Source organism: Asparagus officinalis, chromosome 1, assembly GCF_001876935.1.
Source record: "Asparagus officinalis chromosome 1, Aspof.V1, whole genome shotgun sequence".
NCBI lineage: Eukaryota > Viridiplantae > Streptophyta > Magnoliopsida > Asparagales > Asparagaceae > Asparagus > Asparagus officinalis.
Genome location: NC_033794.1, coordinates 55,664,925 through 55,673,272, shown reverse-complemented (window position 1 = coordinate 55,673,272; position 8,348 = coordinate 55,664,925). Strand labels below are relative to the sequence as shown.

Here is an 8,348-nt window from a genome sequence, read left to right as displayed (position 1 = left end):
TATATCACATCCCACTTATTTTTAAACCCAAATGTACAATACACCCATTATTTGTACTGTATTTATCCAAAAAATCTGAAAAATCCTAAACTACCCTTCATCCCCAACTGATCTCTCCCTCTCCCCTCCTCCTCCATCTGAGCTCAGAAGAGATCTCTCCCTCTCCCCTCCTCCTCCTCTTCCCTCCCTTCACTTCCCATCAACCACTACCACCAACCTCCTCCTCTTCTCTCCCTTCACTTCCCCTCCTCCCTCAAGCCCATCAACCTCTGCATCCACTGCCCCTATCTCCCCTCGCCGCCACGTCACCCACCACCGTCGACCTTGAAGCAGATGAATAGCCCACCAATGATTTCGACATTGACTCCCTGTAGTTCGCCCATCAACCTGAAGCACTTGTCATTGCCGCCAGTGGACGGAGCTTGAGGAGCACTCGGAGTAATGGCGGAGGTCGAAGACCGCCTGGCTTTGTAAGGAGCTGCTTTCGCATAAGCCGACGACGATGGTGAGGATCCTTGGCGCTCAAAGGAAGTGGGTTCGGCAGAAGGAGGTGGGTTATGTTGTTCTCCATTGCAAGTCAGGTTAGTTCAACTCTTTGCCCACCACCTGTTTGTTGAATTTACGCTTAGTGTTCTCTCTTATCAATATTTGATTTTGATTTTGATGATTGTTGGTTACTCAAATTCTAATTTATTGTTCTGTCATTCTAAAATCTCATGAACCTACAACTTGCAGCCTGTCCGTGATCGCTTCAAAAATAACGCTGATGCCAAAAAGCTATTGGAAAAAGTGAAGGTAACCTTTACTTGATGCTCAATTGCTCATAAGATATGTACATTCATGAGATATCAACCATGACTTACATAACTATGGTTCCTCTCTGGACATTATGTTTTAAAATTAGAACTATAGTTCTTGCTTGCATTTATGAATAGAATTTTCCTTAGAGTTGATGATTGATGTGAAAATCCTCCCTCTTTTTGCAAGCGTACAAAGTTACTAGGTGTTATTCTTACTTGTTGGTGTTGGGAATGGTGACGAGTTGTAACATAAAAATTCTAATTTTCTTATTGTTTGGTGGTCCTTCAGATTCTTATTGTTCTTGTGGGTTTTGATAATTCGAAGCATTACGACATCAAAATCGATATTACTTTCATGTATTTTGATTTGGAAATGCACGATAAGTTAGAATTGATATTGCATAAAAGCTTATAGATGATTCCTTTGAAAGTGGTATGAAGCCTCTTATGCTAGCATTTCTCGATATTACTTTCATGTATTTTGCTTTGGAAATGCACGATAAGTTAGAATTGACAGTTAATAAAATTTTCTTATCATGCAATCATTGATTGTGACATTTATTTGTGCAGGAGCGTAGATTGTAACATTTTTATGGTGGGATACATATATTCCATCATCAATGGCACACCTAACGTAACGCACAGCTACCCCTCAATCAGAAACCATTCGTCAATGCACACTAACTTTCCAATCAAATACATGAGAGAATCCCCCACTATTGGCATTCGATCAGATCTTCGCATTGCTGTCACATTGCAACCCAAACGGCAAATCAACTACAGCCTGCAATATGATGTACCAAGTAGTATCCAATGTATCGTGTTGTATGAAATTTTCTATATTATGTATATATAGATGATTTGTGTGCATATTGTATCAAATGCACTATCCAATGTATCATGTTGTATCAAATTTATCAGTGTAACTAGTAGAAATGTATCTAGTAGAAATGTATACAACGTTTCGATAGTGGTGATTTTGGATTATTTCCATTCAATCTTCATGGATTATTTTCATTCAATGTTATGCACTTGAGTTTAGTGGTTGATAGATATGAATATCTGTAATGAACTGATGCACTGATTGAACTGAAGAAATTTTGATGGTAGGTTGTGTTAACTACAGCCTATTGGGCAATATTATGTGTCGCGTGACCAATTATCCACCTCGACGAGGGGTACTCGCTCAATTTTTAGATTTTGATAAAGTATAGCACTTTATGGGAAAGTATAGCAGCTTATTGATAAAGTATAGCACCTTATTATAAAGTATAGCACCTTATGGCAATAGTATAGCACCTTATCGATAAAATATAGCACCTTATAGTCGCTGGAAATTCAGTAACTTATTGTGATAAGTCAAATCAGTTTTTTTAGGGCAATGCAAACACTCGACGACCTACGTGACGTGTTTATTGACCAATAATCCACCGTGACGGGGGATCCTCGTGCAATTTTGAAGCTTCTGGGCAAAGTATAGCACCTTATGGGAAAGTATAGCACCTTTTGGCCAAAGTATAGCACTATATTGTAAAGTATAGCACTTTATTGGGAAAGTATAGCACCTTATTGGCAAAGTATAGCACCTTATGCTTTCTGCAAATTGTGCACCTTAAGTGTCATAAATCAAATCAGTTTTTTTCGCCGCGATGAAACCACTCGACGACCTAGGTGATGTGTTTATTGACCAATCATCCACCGTGACGGGGGGTCCTCGCGCAATTTTGAAGCTTCTGGGCAAAGTATAGCACCTTATGGGAAAGTATAGCACCTTTTGGCTAAAGTATAGCACTATATTACAAAGTATAGCACTTTATTGGGAAAGTATAGCACCTTATTGGAAAAGTATAGCACCTTATGCTTTATGCAAATTCTGCACCTTAAGTGTCGTAAACCAAATCAGTTTTTTTCGCCGCGATGAAACCACTCGACGACCTAGGTGATGTGTTTATTGACCAATCATCCACCGCGACGGGGGGTCCTTGCACAATTTTGAAGCTTCTGGGCAAAGTATAGCACCTTATGGGAAAGTATAGCACCTTTTGACCAAAGTATAGCACTATATTGTAAAGTATAGCACTTTATTAGCAAAGTATAGCACCTTATTGGTAAAGTATAGCACCTTATGCTTTCTGGAAATTCTGCACCTTAAGTGTCTAAAATCAAATCAGTTTTTTCACCGCGATAAAACCTCTCGACGACCTACGTGACGTGACGACCTACGTGACGTGTTTATTGACCAATCATCCACCGTGACGGGGGGTCCTCGAGCAATTTTGAAGCTTCTGAGCAAAGTATAGCACCTTATGGGAAAGTATAGCACCTTTTGGACAAAGTATAGCACTCTATGACAAAGTATAACACTTTATTGGAAAAATATAGCACCTTATTGGCAAAGTATAGCACCTTATGCTTTCTGGAAATTCTGCACCTTAAGTGTCTAAAATCAAATTAGTTTTTTTCGCCACGACGAAACCTCTCGACGACCTACGTGACGTGTTTATTGACCAATCATCCACCGCGACGGGGGGTCCTCGCGCAATTTTGAAGCTTCTGGGCAAAGTATAGCACCTTATGGGAAAGTATAGCACCTTTTGACCAAAGTATAGCACTATATTGTAAAGTATAGCACTTTATTGGCAAAGTATAGCACCTTATGCTTTCTGAAAATTCTGCACCTTAATTGTCTAAAATCAAATCAGTTTTTTTCGCCGTGACGAAACCTCTCGACGACCTACGTGACGTGTTTATTGACCAATCATCCACCGTCGCGGCGAAAAAAACTGATTTGATTTTACACACTTAAGGTGCAGAATTTTCAGAAAGCATAAGGTGCTATACTTTGCCAATAAGGTGCTATACTTTGCCAATAAAATGCTATACTTTGCCATATAGTGCTATACTTTGGCCAAAAGGTGCTATACTTTCCCATAATATGCTATACTTTACCCAGAAGCTTCAAAATTGCGCGAGGACCCCTCGTCGCGGTGGATGATTGGTCAATAAACACATCACCTAGGTCGTCGAGTGGTTTCATCGCGGCGAAAAAAACTGATTTGATTTACGACACTTAAGGTGCAGAATTTGCAGAAAGCATAAGGTGCTATACTTTTCCAATAAGGTGCTATACTTTCCCAATAAAGTTCTATACTTTGTAATATAGTGCTATACTTTAGCCAAAAGGTGCTATACTTTCCCATAAGGTGCTATACTTTGCCCAGAAGCTTCAAAATTGTGCAAGGACCCCCGTCGCGGTGGATGATTGGTCAATAAACACGTCACGTAGGTCGTCGAGAGGTTTCGTCACGGCGAAAAAAACTGATTTGATTTTAGACACTTAAGGTGCAGAATTTCCAGAAAGCATAAGGTGCTATACTTTACCAATAAGGTGCTATACTTTGCCAATAAAGTGCTATACTTTACAATATAGTGCTATACTTTGGCCAAAAGGTGCTATACTTTCCCATAAGGTGCTATACTTTGCCCAGAAGCTTCAAAATTGCACGAGGACCCCCCGTCACGGTGGATGATTGATCAATAAACACGTCACGTAGGTCGTCGAGTGTTTGCATTACCCTAAAAAAACTGATTTGACTTATCACAATAAGTTGCTGAATTTTTAGCGACCATAAGGTGCTATATTTTATCGATAAGGTGCTATACTATTGCCATAAGGTGCTATACTTTATAATAAGGTGCTATACTTTATCAATAAGCTGCTATACTTTCCCATAAAGTGCTATACTTTATCAAAATCTAAAAATTGAGCGAGTACCCCTCGTCGAGGTGGATAATTGGTCACGCGACACATAATATTGCCCAATAGGCTGTAGTTAACACAACCTACCATCAAAATTTCTTCAGTTCAATCAGTGCATCAGTTCATTACAGATATTCATATCTATCAACCACTAAACTCAAGCGCATAACATTGAATGAAAATAATCCATGAAGATTGAATGGAAATAATCCAAAATCACCACTATCGAAACGTTGTATACATTTCTACTAGATACATTTCTACTAGTTACACTGATAAATTTGATACAACATGATACATTGGATAGTGCATTTGATACAATATGCACACAAATCATCTATATATACATAATATAGAAAATTCCATACAACACGATACATTGGATACTACTTGGTACATCATAGTGCAGGCTGTAGTTGATTTACCGTTTGGGTTGCAATGTGACAGCAATGCGAAGATCTGATCGAATGCCAATAGTGGGGGATTCTCTCATGTATTTGATTGGAAAGTTAGTGTGCATTGACGAATGGTTTCTGATTGAGGGGTAGCTGTGCGTTACGTTAGGTGTGCCATTGATGATGGAATATATGTATCCCACCATAAAAATGTTACAATCTACGCTCCTGCACAAATAAATGTCACAATCAATGATTGCATGATAAGAAAATTTTATTAACTGTCAATTCTAACTTATCGTGCATTTCCAAAGCAAAATACATGAAAGTAATATCGAGAAATGCTAGCATAAGAGGCTTCATACCACTTTCAAAGGAATCATCTATAAGCTTTTATGCAATATCAATTCTAACTTATCGTGCATTTCCAAATCAAAATACATGAAAGTAATATCGATTTTGATGTCGTAATGCTTCGAATTATCAAAACCCACAAGAACAATAAGAATCTGAAGGACCACCAAGCAATAAGAAAATTAGAATTTTTATGTTACAACTCGTCACCATTCCCAACACCAACAAGTAAGAATAATCACCTAGTAACTTTGTACGCTTGCAAAAAGAGGGAGGATTTTCACATCAATCATCAACTCTAAGGAAAATTCTATTCATAAATGCAAGCAAGAACTATAGTTCTAATTTTAAAACATAATGTCCAGAGAGGAACCATAGTTATGTAAGTCATGGTTGATATCTCATGAATGTACATATCTTATGAGCAATTGAGCATCAAGTAAAGGTTACCTTCACTTTTTCCAATAGCTTTTTGGCATCAGCGTTATTTTTGAAGCGATCACGGACAGGCTGCAAGTTGTAGGTTCATGAGATTTTAGAATGACAGAACAATAAATTAGAATTTGAGTAACCAACAATCATCAAAATCAAATATTGATAAGAGAGACAACTAAGCGTAAATTCAACAAACAGGTGGTGGGCAAAGAGTTGAACTAACCTGACTTGCAATGGAGAACAACATAACCCACCTCCTTCTGCCGAACCCACTTCCTTTGAACGCCAAGGATCCTCACCATCGTCGTCGGCTTATGCGAAAGCAGCTCCTTACAAAGCCAAGCGGTCTTCGACCTCCGCTATTACTCCGAGTGCTCCTCAAGCTCCGTCCACTGGCGGCAATGACAAGTGCTTCAGGTTGATGGGCGAACTACAGGGAGTCAATGTCGAAATCATTGGTGGGATATTCATCTACTTCAAGGTCGACGGTGGTGGGTGACGTGGCGGCGAGGGGAGATAGGGGCAGTGGATGCAGAGGTTGATGGGCTTGAGGGAGGAGGGGAAGTGAAGGGAGGGAAGAGGAGGAGGTTGGTGGTAGTGGTTGAGGGGAAGTGAAGGGAGGGAAGAGGAGGAGGAGGGGAGAGGGAGAGATCTCTTCTGAGCTCAGATGGAGGAGGAGGGGAGAGGGAGAGATCAGTTGGGGATGAAGGGTAGTTTAGGATTTTTCAAATTTTTTGGATAAATACAGTACAAATAATGGGTGTATTGTACATTTTGGTTTAAAAATAAGTGGGATGTGATATAGTTGGTCTATTGATGTTTTGAAAAGTGAATGGGTTTTTAAATAAGTTTGGGTAAAACTTTGGGTTAAAAGAGGATTTTCCCTATTTTTTTTTGTTTTATTAAAGATAATTAAAAATTGTTTTGGGAAAAATGTGTCCAGGTCCTAAAAACAAAAACTTCATGTGCTGCAGCCCCTCTTAGTTTTCCCTATGTGATTCAGCCACTTGAAGTGTAATACTTTGTACTGCAGCCCCTTTTTAGCAATTATTACATGCCAGGTAAGTTTAAATCCCCAAAATAACATTATCTCCTCTCTTTAATCCCTCAAACCCAGCTCTCTCATCCTCTCTCTCTTTCTCTCTCTCTCTCTCTCTCTCTCTCTCTCTAAAACCAAGGGCTTTCTCAAGCTCGTCGCTCTGGCCCTCGCCCTCCTCGTCATCACGTCGCTGCCACCACCCAGGCCCCTAAGCCTCGCCCTCGAGTTTGCCTCAACGGGCCTGTTATGTTTGCTGAATATGAGAGAAAAATCATGAAGTTTAATTAAGTATTCAGTTCATTTGTTTCTCATGTGTGACCTAGCCTTGTGTCAGAAAAGCAAGGGCTCACGGAAGTCTCGTGATTTACATAAATCAACATTATATTTTTATGTTGAGGCTCGTGGACGTAATGGCGGGTTTTGAAGTCAAAGAAGAAAGTGAATGACATGGCTAGTTTTGACTTTAATTCTAACGAGACTTTTAATGTCTTCTTTATTTTTTTTACTTGTGACTCTCCTCTGTTGATGAACCAACAACACCCTCAATTTCTTTTCTTTTTTTTTCTAATCGGGAAAAATAATTGTGTCTTGATCTTATATCCAAAGTCTTAGTTCTTGAGCTCTTGGGCTCTCAAGTTAGTAATAACTTTCCCCATATTAGTTCTAACCCGCTCAATGTTAGTTCTAGCTCGTCCCATGTTAGTTATAGGTAGTTGGGGCAAGTTAGAACTAATAATATTCGAAATGATATAATGAGAGGTAGAAAATGAGCCCAAGTGAAAGGAAGATATCGTGTGATAGACAATATAAACGGATACACACCATGGAAGATGGTGGTGAAAACAGAGACCATAGGTGGCCGGAAAACGCGCGCGAAGTCGGCACGACGCTACTGTTTTATGCTCGATGCTACCATCGAGCGATGTTTCGGACATTACCGAGAGAGATAGAGAATGAGTTAGAGTGTGATACAAATTGGAGGTGATAGGCAACATGTAGGGCTACTCACCAAAGAAGAAATCGATGAAAACAAAGATTGGAGGTGATCGAAAAGTGGGTGTGAAGTCGGCACAAAACTGTAGTTTTCTACAGTGCAATCTCTCGCTGTTCGGGTTTGTTCTTTGCTGTTCAGAGCTTTTCGCCACTGTTTGGGCTTGCCGGAGGTGGGAGGAGGTTGCCGGGGTCATCGAGGTGTCTCGGTGGGCTCCGCCAGAGGTGGGAGAAGCTTTTCTAATTTGCCTTATATTAGTTCTAACCCGCCCCATGTTAGTTCTAGCCCGCTCCGTGTTAGTTCTAATTAGTTTTAGCTCTAATCCATCTTAGTTCTAGGTTCTTCAGTTCTCAAGTTAGTTCTAACTTATCCCATGTTAGTTCTAAACCGTCCCGTCTTAGCTCTAACACGCCCCATGTTAGTTCTAGCTAGTTGGGGCAAGTTAGAACTAATAATATTCGAAGTGATATAACGAGAGTTAGAAAATAAGCCAAAGTGAAAGGAAGATACCGTGTGATAGACAATATAAAGGGCTGCACACCGACGAAGATGGTGGTAAACACAAAGACCGGAG

At 39.9% G+C, this 8,348-nt stretch overlaps 1 long non-coding RNA gene across 1 annotated transcript; it reads left to right on the top strand.

Annotated features, from left to right (window-relative positions):
* On the top strand, window positions 339–1,751 carry LOC109842481. The gene is made up of 3 exons (XR_002247322.1): window positions 339–581; window positions 736–795; window positions 1,371–1,751. It is a non-coding gene; the product is annotated as an uncharacterized LOC109842481 (long non-coding RNA).